Genomic DNA, 14,749 nt, shown 5'->3' with positions numbered 1-14,749 from the left:
AAGGGGCTAGTCCACCCAGCAGAGTGGACCGGAACATACAGTAGGTCCACTACTAACCTTACCGTATTGCTGAGTTACTACACTCCGCTTCACACTGAACCTAGTCCGGTTCGCTTGTGTTTAGGTTTAAGTTATCTATAAGTTTATCTAAGTACCTTAAAACCATCCCCCCTCCCTTTCTATACTTACCGGATCTCTCCGGGATTATAAGCCTATTCAGGCAATGCAGGAGGGGTTTATGCCCAAATTTTTTTCCGAGCTCCGGCATGTAACGGAGTTCTTTTGTCCTTTAGTTGTAAGTGATGCCTTTTAAGATACTATGTTCTTCCCACTTACAGGCCACAACTGTGAGCATCGGGAGGTTCCGCTACACTTCAGGACCCCTGTGGACACGAAGTTTGCCGGTCCCATGCTCACATGCGCGACTCCGCACGGGGACATCCAGGTCTGGTACCATGAGAACGGTACCATGTTACGATCTGGTGAGCCAGCTTTTGGAAGGGGTAAGTTTATTCCATCTCCAGGTAGCTGCTCCCCGCTTCTTTTTTTAGTGCTTAAGTTTTCATCATTTACTTTAACTTAAGGCATCTAGTTTAAGTATACTACTAAGTTTTAGTTTTTTTAAGTGATTCTTAAATCTAAAATACGCCCTCTCTTACAGGCTCCGGCAGTAAGGGATACCGCACTGGCTACCCTGCGGGCCTGGGTCGGAGGTTTTGGCAAGAACGCCGCAAGGGTCAGCCCTACATCCTCGAGAAGCGGTTAGCACTATTAATCTTCCCCCGGAGGCAAGGCGACAGGTTACTCGACCCAGTAGAGGCGGACCCGACTATCGCTTCATCCAACAACAGCTTGGCGGCCTCCTTAACTGAACAAGACCAGGATATCTCCACGGATGTCGCAACCCTGGATATTAATGTTGAACCGATGGTAGGTATAGACGACCTGTTGGTCGAGGTAAGTAAGGTGGGCACCCAAGGGTCGCCCTTGGGTGTGACTGTTTCTTCTACCCCTGCAACCTCTCCATCCTTCCAAGGCTTTACGGGTGATGAATTATATACTCCTCCTGAGGCTTCGGTTAGACCTAAGGTCAAGGCTAAAGTGATGACCTTGGACTAAGACGTCATCGTCGTCTAAGAAGACGTCCTCGTCTTCTTCCTCACGTAAGTCTCCGGCTCGCAATCCCGGCCCAGACAGGTCTAAAGCTTCTAGCTCCGGCTCTAAGTCCTCAAAAAGTAAATCCAAGGAGAGATCTCGCAATCCGGCAGAATCACCAGTTCCGCTACATTGGTTCCAATTCAGAGCCTCCCCTCCACCTCCGCAGCAGCTCCGGCTTTGGACTCAATGCTGGCCTGTTGCAACAGGTGGGCGACCTAGTTGGGTCCCTAAAGATTAGTATGGAACAAATGATCTCTCGCCTGTCGGATAGGATCACTTCCCAAGATACTATTATAGCCGGGCTAAGAGAAGCTCCTCTAGCCTCTCCCTCACTTTCCAACACAAGTGGAACTCAGCTTCCTCCGTATGACTCACTTCCTGCTTTCTCTATGAACAAAACCCATGGAGAGTAGCGTCAATACGCCCCTTCCAGGACGGTCTCATCTCCATACCGGAGTTTGGAACTCGAAGAATAGAGGACTTCGAGTTTCTACCCGGAAGGCCTACAGCCTCCTTTCATAGGCACTACGCAAGGCTCACGCCTTCGGCTATGGTTCGGGACGATAGGGTACCAAAGGAGACAGTCCTCTATTCACGAGACCATGGCTCAGAGAGAATGGCTCAGATGTTTAGAGGGACATGGATTGTTCTAACACCAAGATACAACCTTTAAAAGTCCCTTTACCATTTTCACAATGGATGAGAGTACCCCGCTCCCGTTCCTAACCAAGATAGCAAGGTCGACCATCTCAGCGGCCCAGAAAGGGGGAAAACCATGCCTCAGTTGAAAGAAGCAGATCCCACATCTCCGTTACTCCCTTCAATTGAGAATTGTGGGAAGACTTGCCGAATACATTCTCAGCTGGCAAACTCAAACCGGACTGTGCTATGGAGCAGTTTGGTGAAAAGCTACCCAGGCTCCCAGATAGTCTTATTCAGGCTGAATTTGACGCAAAATCACGACTAGCCAGATCAATCAACTCTATGGCTATGTCTGAGGTAGCAACCATGGCTATGGATCAGAACCAATTTTTAAGCTTATGACCAAGCCCTGACTCAAACGGTGCAGTCAGATATGTTCGAGTTTGCCACTGCTAGAACGAATTGTAGGAAGCATGTCCTGCTAGAGGCAACCATTCGACATGAGCCGAATAGGTTACTCTCCTCTAACATCTGGGGCGCAGATCTCTTCCCAGAGGCTATGGTTAGGAAGTCCAGGCAGAGGCTACGAGGTTGAACCAGAGCCTTAAGGACCGTTGGGCCTTACGGCTAGGAGGAGGCAAGACCTGACACTAAAGGTAAGGGACAGAGGAAACCTAGGCGTTTCCAACCTTACCAGAAGAAGCAACCACGCTTTCCTCAACAAGTTCCAGCAGTGCCGTTAGTGCAGACAGCCCAACCTTCCACTTCTAAGGGTCAATCACAGCCAATTTATGTGATATCCCCTCAGCTCAACTCTACCTCATACGCCATCTCTCCAGCTTACAATCAAGCCTTCGAGGAGTCAAGCTTCTCAGAAGTATGACCGCTCGGTAAGGGAGGCAGAGGTAAGCGGTCCTTTCGTGGGAGAGGATCGGGAGGCCCCTTTAATAGTGGAAAGCACTTCAGAGGAGGGCCGAGGCGGTTACCAGAAAACCAATGAAGATCTTCAGGTAGGAGGGAGGCTGTTTCACTTTCGCCACCGGTGGAACTTCAGCAGTGGGCTCAGAGCATAGTGTCAAAAGGGCTGGGTTGGAGCTGGTTGACGAACACCACCTCCAGCCAGACCTTTTTCCGTCAATTCCTTCCAAAGAATTGACAGAGTACGCAAAGGACCTCCTTCAGAAAGGAGCTATAGCGAGAGTCAAGAGATTAAAATTTCAAGGTCGCTTGTTCAGCGTGCCAAAGAAAGGCTCACAAAAAAGAAGGGTAATCTTAGACTTGTCCCGCTTAAACTTAGCCATCCGCTGCGACAAGTTCAAGATGCTCACGATCTCACAGGTGCGGACCTTACTTCCCCGTGGGGCCGTCACCACCTCTATCGATCTTACAGACGCCTACTATCATATCCCTATTGCAAGAACACTTCCGTCCGTATCTGGGATTCAAGATAGGAGACCAGACATTCTCCTTCAAGGTAGTTCCATTCGGACTCAACGTGGCACCCAGGGTGTTCACGAAGCTAGCGGAAGTGGTAGTGCAACAACTCAGATCGCAAGGGATTATGGTAGTGGCGTATCTCGACGATTGGTTTGATCTGGGCCCCATCAGTCGAGGAATGCAACAAGGCTACACTGAAAAGTGATCCAGTTCCTAGAATATCTAGGATTCAAGATAAACAAGTCCAAGTCAAGACTCACTCCAGAGTCAAACTTTCAGTGGCTAGGCATTCAATGGAATCTATCCTCCCACACTCTGTCGATTCCATCTACCAAAAGGAAAGAAATAGCGAAGTCAGTCAAGCAATTTCTAAGTCACAAACTAACATCAAGGAGAGCTCAGGAAAGGATCCTCGGCTCTCTCCAGTTTGCATCAGTAACGAACGTCTTAATGAAAGCCAAACTGAAAGACCTAACCAGGATCTGGCGCTCGCGAGACAAATGTCAGGTCAAGGGACAAGCTATCCTCAGTGCCTCTGATTCTAAAGAATCGGCTTCGGCCGTGGGCAAAAGTCAAGAATCTATCAGTGTCAGTACCCCCTTCAGTTTCCCTCCACCAGGGATCACCATCCACACAGACGCGTCCTTAAGCGGCTGGGGAGGGTATTCCCAGGTCAAAAAGGTTCAAGGGATTTGGTCACTCCAGTTCCGTCAGTTCCATATAAACGTACCTGGAGGCAATGGCATTGTTCTTGACTCTAAAAAAGTTTACACCCAAAGAGTACTCCCACATAAAGCTAGTCCTGGACAGCGCAGTGGTAGTACATTGTATAAACAGAGGAGGCTCCAAGTCACGTATCTAAATCACGTCATGGTAGCCATCTTCTCCTGCAGACAAGTTCAGTTGGCATCTTTCCTCCACTCACATAGCTGGAGTGAGAAAGTCATAGCAGACGCCCTATCCCGATCAGTACCCCTAGAGTCGGAAATGGTCACTAGACAACAGTTCGTTCCAATGGATCCTTCAAAGAGTCCCAGGGCTACAGGTGGATCTCTTCGCATCCCAACCCGCGAACCACAAACTACCGTGTTATGTAGCCCCCAACCTGGACCCTCTGGCTTACGCCACGGACGCCCTGGCTCTGGACTGGAACAACTGGGAGAAGATTTACGTCTTCCCTCCAGTGAATCTTCCTTATGAAAGTATTGAACAAACTCAGGACATTCAAGGGTCAAGTGGCTCTAGTAGCCCCAGACTGGCCGAAGAGCAATTGGTATCCCCTAATTCTGGAACTGGGCCTTCGTCCTCTTCGGATCCCAGTCCCAAGCTCTCCCAGTCAGTACAAACGAAGACTGTGTTTCGCTTCCTCATGGATTCTCAAAACCCTAACTTTATGGATTTCATGAAGTTTGCGGCAAAAAGAGATGCGAATATTGACCCTCAGAATCTCTTCTTGGAATCCGATAAAAGGGATTCAACTTTGAGGCAGTATGATGCTGCTGTCAAAAAGTTAGCAACCTTCCTGAGAGAGTCAGATATCAGAATCATGACAGTTAATTCAGCTATATCCTTCTTCAGATCCTTATTGAAAAAGGTTTAGCAGCTAGCACGATTACGACAAACAAGTCAGCCTTGAAAAAGATATTTCAATTTGGATTTAACATAGACTTGACGGATACCTACTTCTCGTCTATTCCTAAGGCATGTGCTAGACTTAGGCCTTCTGTGAGGCCTACGTCAGTTTCATGGTTCTTAAACGATGTTCTAAAACTGGCTTCCGAAACCGATAATGACACATGCTCGTTTATGATGCTCCTAAGAAAAACCCTATTTTTATTAAGCCTGGCTTCAGGAGCAAGAATTTCAGAACTGTCGGCTTTATCCAGAGATCCGGATCTTATTCAATTCCTTCCCACAGGGGAAGTCCTACCTTTACTTTCTCCGGAACGTAGCTTTTTGGCAAAGAATGAAGATCCTTTGATGAGGTGGGAACCTTGGAAAGTACTTCCTCTTCCACAAGATGTATGTCCCTTTGGTCCAGTTTCAACCTTACGAGCCTTTCTATCCAGGACCTCCTCATCCTCATCGGGGCCCCTCTTTAAGAGGGAAAAAGGTGGAACTTTATCCATTAAAGGCATCAGGCAACAAATCCTGTACTTTATTAAACAAGCCAATCCTGACTCTTTCCCAAAAAGCACATGATGTCAGAGCAGTAGCCACCTCAATTAATTATTTCCAACACATGAACTTCGATGAGTTGAAAAAGTATACCGGATGGAAATCGCCGACAGTGTTCAAACGTCATTACCTTAAGTCCTTGGAAGCTCTGAAATTTTCAGCAGTAGCAGCGGGAAACATAGTTTCCCCTGACTCTAGTTAATTTGTAGTAGAAGATTCAGTCCTCCTTTCTACCTGCTTCACCCAACAGTTCGTCTATTCCTACCGTGTTCATTTACATTCACCTTGTGCCTTAGCTGCTTTTATGATGATGTAGTGGGTGCCCCTTATTTTTTTGCTAGGGACACTCCAGATGTATGGATATTGATCTCATGGATGTTCCCCTTATTTTTATGCTAGGGGATACATCTCATTTATAATGGTTACGGGTTTTGTATATTAAAGTCATATACATTCCTTATATATTATCATTGTTGATTAATTTGTTCATTTGATTGTTTTAATTGCTATTATATTTTTGATACATGCCTTTACACAGATACCATTTTGTTACATGTAAGCCAATTTACCTCTGTACATATGTAAATTACCTTATGTTAAGAAACATGTTTAGAATTAAGGGTATTTAAGCATATTTTTATTTTGTATCACTGTGTATTTGTATCTTTTTAGCAATTATATTCTTTTTATATTTACTTTATTTTTTTATTTGAGACCTATTCTGATTTGTTTTTTATTACTTTTGTTTACAATCTTGTGCTATTTCTCTGGTACGATTTCGCGCAGCGACACGAGCTGAGCCCAGAAAAGGGATTTTGACGTAAGGAAAAATCTATTTCTGGGCGATTGCTCGTGTCGCCAGCGAAATCCCACCCTACCCATCCCTTCGCCCAAGATTGTCCTGCTAACTTCAGGATGGCCACCAGAGGCGCAGCAGTCGGCAGCATGGGATGGAGTAGTAGTAGTACGAGCTGCTCACTCTGTGGGTGGCGCTCCTCATGGAGGGTTTTTTGTTGTGGGAGATTTCTATTGGTATTTGCTCGTGGTAGTGGTCTCACTCGCCTAGTGTTCATATACCGACACCCTCTTGGAGGGTGAGGCGAGTCAGTTATACTGACCTTTTTCTTTATTTATTTATTCTCTGGTATGTGTTAGTACATTTACCCTAGAAATAATAGATTAAAGGATATATTTTTCGCTGGCGACACGAGCCAATCGCCCAGAAATAGATTTTTCCTTACGTCAAAATCCCTTATATATTTTCCTTTCTTTGTTTGCCACGGAACTTGCGAGTTCATGTGGCCGTCCCGGGTTACTTCGTGTACCCCACCCCAACCCCAGGTCATACAGCTCCGGGTTGTTTTAATTATTACACAGTCCCCGGGACGTAAATATATGAATATATATATACATACATATTTTTTTATATATATATTATTTCAGTCCTGAATGCTCCGCATGTGACATTATTATCATAATATCCTAATAAGTTTGTGCAATTGTTCTTATATATTATTGCACTTACAGGCCACTCAGTGTCTGGTTGCCGGTCTACAGGATCGTGCAACCATGACGTTTGCCGGAACCATGCCCCGTGCGCAGTATTGCTTACCGGTTCCGTAGTCCGGCATCACGAAATCTGCTTTGCCTGCTACGACTTGTACAACAGGTTACCTGTTCAGTAAGTTACCGCACTGCTTGTTCTATGCATATTGTGATGGAATTATATTACACTACTTTTGTTAGTGAAAAAAAAAATAAATAAATAAATAAATAAATAAATAAAAAAATAAATAATAAATAAAAAAATAAAGAAATAAAAAAATAGATAAATAAATAATAAAAATTTCTTTAAAATTAAATTATTATTAATAATCAACATATGTAAGGGTAATGTTCAAAGATTTTACTCGAAATTGACACATTCCTTGCATTACAGACGGAGCAGTCTGTTAAGCATGCTGCACTCTCCACCCTCAAGATCTGGGTTGGAGGTTTTGGACAGCCTTATATTCTACCTCAAGATATGGCAGCCTTCCCAGCCGGGAAAGCTGCCAGATACGTTGACCCAAAAGTCGCAGCACCAGTTATCAAATCAATTCAAGATTCAGTATGGAACAGCAAGAGGCGGAGTTGCCGGACCTTGGTTTGGAAGTAGTCTCACTTGAAGTAGTGAGGATTTGCCCGTTACACTAGATATGGTTACAGGTAACAGTGTTAATGAGGCTAACCTAGTTGGTCACCGGGGGTCTTTCCCTCGAGTGACTCTGATTCTTCCTCTCCCTTTACTCCCAATTCCTTCATGGGTTTCACAGGAGGTTTGCCCCCTCCCAGGTCGCATTCCTTCTCTGTGATTCCTAGATTAAAGAGAAAACCTTCGGGTAAACCTTGCTTAAAAGCCAATCAGACACAAAGCCAAGGCCTGGGCAGGTGCCAGAGGTTTCATACACATATTAAACCTAGGCTGAGATTTCTTTCTAAGTCTGCAAATCCAAGCCTTAAGGAGAGAACTCTTCCCATTGCCCCCTCAAGTCCTATCCCTTCAACGTCTTGAGTCGGATACCTCATAAGGTACAGTAGGGAGGGCTGGAAGGTTCCCCTTTAGTTCGGCAAAGACCTGTTCAACACGAATATTTTAAATCAGGTCAGTGGTCTTGCTAGCTTAGTCAGTTCAGTCGCAGCAAGGTTTGAAAGGGTGTTTTTTAAAAGTTTAGGTGCACAGGACTCCCTGATTGCAGGTCTCAGACAGGGGTCAGCAGCTCCGGCACCTCCTAGTAACTTGGTGCAAGGTCAGAGCATTGCCTGACGGGTTCACGCTCCCTCCGTTCCACCCTGTGTATCCTTAAAGGGTAGTGAACTTCGCTCCGTTTGTCAGCGGATGTTGACTGCAGAAGGTTGTGGTACACGTAGACTCGAGGATTTCGAGTTCTTCCCCGAAAGGTTATGGCCACCATTTATAGTTATGTTAGGCTTATGGAGGCAGCTTCGATTAGGTAGGACAAGGTCTCCAAGGGGACTGTTATCCTTTCTAGCATCAGGCTCATCAAGTATGGATATGGAGCCTAGAAGTGGATCTGCTCAAATACTAAGGTAACAGCATTTAAAAGCCCTTTCACGATGTTTACATCTGATGACGGGAACTCCTTACCTTTTACATAAAGGTAGCAAGGACTTACCATTCAGGCAGTGACTCGGAAGAGCCCCAGCTTAGCAAGACAGATCCCACATCATTGCTACTCCAGGTAGGGAGAATTTGTGGGAAGTTTGCCGGCTACATTCTCGGTAGGCAAGCTTAAGCCAAACTGTGCAATCAACTTGTTTAGTGAGCGCCTCTGTCAGACGCACTGATCCAAGCCGAATTTGATGCTAGGACACGTTTTGCAAGGTCTCTTAACTCTCTAGTGATGACGGAGACGGCGGCTCTTGAGTACGCTCATGAACCGCTGTTTAAGGTCATTGCGGATAGTTTACTTTTAAGCATGCAATGTGATCGTACGCTTTGCGGTTACTAAGAGAAAATGGCAGGAAGCATGTTCTATCCGAGCTACGATCAGGCATGAACCCAACAAGCTTCTGGCTTCCTCAATATGGGGTGCAGATCTCTTCCCAGCTTCGGCAGTAAACAAGTTCAGAACGAGGCATCACGTTTTAATCAAGCATCAGATTGCGTTGGGGCATTCCTTTCAAAAGGAAATTAGAGTCTTCTTCCTCCAGTTTTAGGGCTAGGAAGGTCAAAGAAGGTACCAACCTTTCCAAGTTCTGCAACAGCATCCTGTGCTACAAGCTGTTCTAATTCAGAAAGTTCCCCAACCTCATCTTCTAAGGCTCAGCCTCGGCAACAGCATCAATTTGTCTTCCTTTTGCCGTCGGCTAGCCAACAGGTTCCCCCACTGTATTCAGTGTGCCTGCTTTTAACCCGGTCTATGAGAATCGGGTATTTCAACCTTTTACCAAGGTTGCTAGGGGTTGCAGGGCTAGAGGCCCCTTTCGTCAGCGTGGAGGAACCGGAGCCCAAGGGCGAGCTAGAGGTGCATGGTCAGGAAAGGAACCCGACCCTCATCATCTCAATGAAGTTCCTCAATATGAGGCAGGCGTATCTCTTTTAACATCGTTATGGGGTCAGCAGCTGAGCGGAAAGCATAGTATCCATCTATCAGCATCCAACCCAAGGGTTGATGGATTACTCCAGGATCTTCTCCAGAAGGGAGCAGTCTCCGGTCAAAGAACTTGAAATTTCAGAGTCGTCTTATTCAGTGTCCCAAAGAAAGGGACCGACCAAAGAAGGGTGATCTTAGACTTGTCCCGTTTAAACTTGTACATTCCTTGCGACAAGTTCTAAATGCTGACCATCTCTCAGGTACGGGCCTTACTTCCCCGTGGGGGCGTCACCACCTCTATAGATCTTACAGACGCCTATTATCATGTCCCGATGGCTCGGCACTTCCATCCATTCCTGGGCTTCAAACTAGGAAAGAAGCCTATTCCTTCAAGGTTGATGCCCTTCAGGCTGAATATAGCCCCAAGGGTTTTCACGAAACTGGCGGAGGTAGTGGTGCAAGAGCTAAGGTCTCAGGTTTTTATTGGTGGTGGCGTACCTAAACGACTGGCTAATCTGGGAGATGGCCAAAGACAAGTATATGAAAAGCCACGGACGAGTCATATCTTTCCTGGAAGTATATAGGGGTCAAGATCAACAGGACCAAGTCCCGATTGACCCCAGAATCCAAGTCCCAGTGGCTAGGTATCCATTGGGCTTGGATTCACACAATCTTTCCATTCCATCAGGGAAGGGAATGCCAAGGTAACAAGCCAATTCTTAAAAATGCAAAAAGGCTTCGAGAAGGAATCAGGAGACGATCCTAGGCTCGCTCCAATTTGCCTCAGTCACAGACGTTCTGTTGAAAGCCAAGCTCAAGGACATCAATCGAGTTTGACGTTCAAAGGCCAATGCCAAGTGTCGCGACAAGTTCGGCCGGGTACCTCTGATTCCCAAGGAAGAACGCCTACATCCATGGGCAATGGCCCGAAAACCTAGCCAAAGAGTTTACAGTGGCAGTTTCCCTCCCCCAACCCCGTCCCTACTGGTGCATACAGTCGCATCACTGTCAGGTTGGGGAGGTTATTCACAGCACGACAAGGTTCAGGGAACTTGGTCACCTCAGTTCCAAAAGCTTCACATCAACATCCTGGAAGCTATGGTATGTTTCTGACCCATATGAAGCTCCGTCCTCCGGAGGAGACTCATATCGATTGGCTCTCGACAGTGCGGTAGTGATACACGGTATAAACAGAGGTGGTTCAAAGTCAAGTCATGTGAACCACGTGGTGATAGCAACTTTTTCTCTAGCTAGCAAGAACACCGTGGCATCTATCGGCTACCCATCTGGCAGAGTCCACAATGTAGTAGCAGACGCACTGTCCCGGTCAGTCCCCCTGGAGTCAGAATGGTCACTGGACCAGGAATCCTTCAAGAGGGTTTGTAGGAGAGTACCGGTCTGAAAGTAGATATGTTCGCTACAGCAAACCACAAGCTGCCTTGTTACGTAGCCCCAAATATGACCCTCTAGCATACGCTACGGACGCCCTGAGTATAAGTTGGAACCAGTGGAGGGAGGTTTATTATTCCCTCCATTGAACCTTCTCCTGAAGGTGCTGCACAAGTTGAAATCCTTCAAGGTCAGGTGGCTCTCATAGCTCCTTACTGGCCCAAGAACAATTGGTTTCCCCTTCTCCTGAACTAGGTCTTCGTCCTCACCCTCTCCCGGACTTGAGGCTGTTGCAAACAATGTTCAAACGGTGACTGTGTTCGATTCCTCAGGTCTTCACAAAACCCTATCTTTATGGATTTCATGAAGTTTGCAGGTAGGAGGGTAGGGGACATTGATCCACAGAACATTTTGTTCTTGGAGTCAGACAAAAGAGAATCTACACTTTGCCAGTATGGTTCAGCAGTTAAACAATTGCCTACATTTCTCAGGGAATCAAATGTCAAAGTAATGACAATGAACGTGGCTATAACATTCTTCAGGACTTTATTTCGAACAAGGCTTCGGCAGTTGCCACAATAACAACCACTAAATCAGCTCTGAAAAAGGTTTTTCTTCTCGAGTTTGGTATAAAATCAATCTGAGTCTTATTTCACCTCAATCCCAAGGGCTTGTGCACGCCTGCGGCTTATTCACGAGGCCGTCGTCAGTGTCATGGTTTCTTAACGATGTTCTCAGGTTAGACTCTAAAACAGACAACTTCAAATGTGATTGCCAAACCCTTTTGCGTAAGGCACTGTTTTTATTAAGTCTGGCTTCAGGTGCCAGAACATCGCAGATGTCATCTTTATCTAATGCCAAGGGCATATAGAATTCCTTTCCTCGGGTGACGTGTTGCTTTCACAAATAATATTTTTATGGACAAGAATGAGAACCCTTTGGTAAGGTGATCCCCATGGAAGGTTGTTCCGATTCCACAACATCCTTCTTTATGTCCTGTTAAAACTCCTAAGGACTATTTATCTAGAACATCTACCTTTTCCGAAGGCCCCCCTCCCCCCCTTTTCATGTGGGGCGGTGTGGTACCATATCTCTAAAGGGCATTGCGCAGCAGTTTTTGTATTTTACCAAGAAAGTCAGCCCAGGGTTCTTTCCCTTTTTTCCCAAAGCGCGTGGTATTCGGGCTATAACAACTTCTGTAAATTTCTTCAAATATGTGGACTTTTGATAATCTGAAGAAGTATAATGGTTGGAAGTCGCACTGGGTTTTCCAAAGCATTACCTTAAGTCTTTGGAGGATCTTAAATATCATGCAATAGCTGTAGGGAGGTCAGTGTCTCCTGCTACAACATCAATATACAGGGGTCCCTCGAGTTACGACGTTGATCCGTTCTTACGATGCATCGTAACACGATTTTTCAGCGTAAGTCGGAACATTGAAAAATACCACATGATTTAATGTAAATACCTATCAATAACAACGAGAGAACAATTCCTTACCTTTATTAGTTTGACTGGCTTGCACACTGAATCACCATAAGGCTGACTGGGATACGCCGTTGATTTTGGTCTTCCAACCAAAGCACCAATAACCTTTCCATTTCAATTATTAGACCACTACGCTGCTTAGTTATCACTGTCGCTTTCATAGGAGCAGATCCTTTCACATGTTCAACGATGCGCTCTTTATCTTTGATAATGGTAGCAACGGTCGAACGGCTAAGCCAAGCGAGCGGCAATGTTGTTGCGTTTCTCCCTTCTCAGATCGCTTTATAATGTCCACTTTAATTTCCATGGTGATGGTTTCCTTTCTTTTCTTCGATGCACTACCATCAGAAGAGTCCGCCATTGCGCTTGGAGCCATAACAAAGAGCAAAAGTTACAAAAACGATACAACACGAGGGAGAGAGAAGGCAGTGTAAACAACCAAAACAAAATGGCGTATGGGCGAGGAATGAGCGTAGCGAAGCGACGCCGTCCTCTCCCCCACAAAGCATATTCTTCCGCCGTGCGCCCTGGAACTAGTTCGCGTTTGTTTACGTTGCTTACGACTCTAAACCGCGTAAGACGGAACGACGCAAAATATATATATATTTTTATGGGGGCGCGTTCGTAACCACGAAACATCGTAAGTCGAGACCAGCGTAACCCGAGGACTTACTGTAGTACTGTCCTTGGTGTCATATGAATATTTTATTATGCCAGCATTATTAACATTCTACCTACCGCAAGCACATTTCTTTATTTGACTTGGTGTATGGTGTTAATTTATACAATTTAATATATTCTATTTCGTTTTCAGGGTGATGTAGCTTGGTGTTTCTCTGGGACAATTTCACGGGAGTGACACGGCTGAGCCCAGAAAAGGGATTTTGACGTAGGAAAAATCTATTTCTGGGCGAGGAAGCCGTGTTGCCCAGTGAAAATCCCCCCCTGGTTTTTTCCCCCCCCTTGCAGGTGCACCAAGCTTCATTGCTATCGATAAGTATGACGTCACAGACGCCTTCAATGGGGTACGCTAGGTGTGACCTATGGGTCGGCTCCCCGTATTTAGGGTCTTTTGATGAGGAAAAGGCTAATTTGGAGGGGTTGCTGTGGTAGTGTTAACACTCGCCCCAGTTTTATACCGACTCCTTTTATATAGGTGAGCGAGTCAGAAGCTTCTGACATGTCCAATTTAGCAGTTCTCTGTATTATAGCAATATTTTTACTAGAAATAGTGCTAAAGCAGACATATTTCACTGGGCGACACGGCTTCCTCGCCCGAGAAATAGATTTTTCCTACGTCAAAATCCCTTTTTTTTTTTTTTTTTTTTTTTTTTTTTTTTTTTTTTTTTTTTTTCCGCCTCAGCGCTCTCTCATGAACGCCGCCGGCATACGGGAGATGATTTTTAAAATACTGCTTCGGCGATTAAGGGTTAATGGCGATCTATTAGGTATGTTAAGGTGCATAACTCTATTATCGGCACCTTATGGCGCCTTTAGTCACCGATTTTATGGTGCTAAACAAGCACCATTAAACCGGATCACCATTAACTGAGTCCTCTGTCAACTGGGGACTGCCTGTATAAAACTTTATTATAAAAATTTCATTGAAAGGAGGTGGGATACATGGACATATACTACTCAAAAACATTCATAAATGGAGATGAATTTGAGACAAAGGGTAGCTAGCATTGGTGAAATGCTTGTTGTAAACTTACTTGGTGAGAGAGCTACAGCAAGAAGATACTGCCTCTGGTCAGTGTTCATCTCAACTTGTAGTGGCTCAGTGGTAAAGACAAGGATCATCTCTACTGCAGTGGGAGCTTTGCAGCCGAGGAGTACTCCAAGGTTTGCCAGTCACTACAAAATAAAAACAAGTGCCCTTGCCCTAGGCACAGTATGAAATCAACCATAAAATTATTTTGCCTACACAACACATAAAAATCACAATTTTTGAAAGTAAATTGTATTTTTCCTAACTATACAAACCTGAGGTCCTTTACATAAGGAATTACTTTCAGTGCCAGCTGGAACTCAGTCATAAGATTCAATAACAAGGTAGTTAGGCAGTAACTGCTTGTCCAATAGTCAGGAGTCCCGCCCGACATTCCACTTTGCTTTAGGACCCAGGCCCCGAAAGATTGAGGGGTGGCATGAGGTGGGTCTATATGTAAGGACCTCAGGTTTGTATAGTTAAGAAATATGATATTGTTATGATACAATAAAGTTTTATACATACTTACCTGGCAGATATATACTTAGCTATAGACTCCGTCTTCCCGACAGAAATTCGAATTTCGCGGCACGCGCTACAGGTAGGTCAGGTGATCTACCTCCCTGCCGCTGGGTGGCAGGAATAGGAA

At 45.4% G+C, this 14,749-nt stretch overlaps 1 protein-coding gene across 1 annotated transcript in view; it reads right to left on the bottom strand.

Annotated features, from left to right (window-relative positions):
- The window catches only part of LOC135217536 (uncharacterized), a 59,552-nt gene extending 45,269 nt beyond the window's left edge, over positions 1-14,283 (bottom strand). The window contains exon 1 of the mRNA XM_064253502.1: positions 14,105-14,283. The gene's annotated coding sequence lies outside the window, so the exon portion shown is untranslated. The remainder of the gene's footprint in view (positions 1-14,104) is intronic.
- Positions 14,284-14,749: the final 466 nt, after the last annotated feature.

Source organism: Macrobrachium nipponense, chromosome 7 (genome assembly GCF_015104395.2).
Source record: "Macrobrachium nipponense isolate FS-2020 chromosome 7, ASM1510439v2, whole genome shotgun sequence".
Taxonomy (NCBI): Eukaryota; Metazoa; Arthropoda; class Malacostraca; order Decapoda; family Palaemonidae; genus Macrobrachium; species Macrobrachium nipponense.
This window is presented reverse-complemented; position numbering and strand designations above follow the sequence as displayed.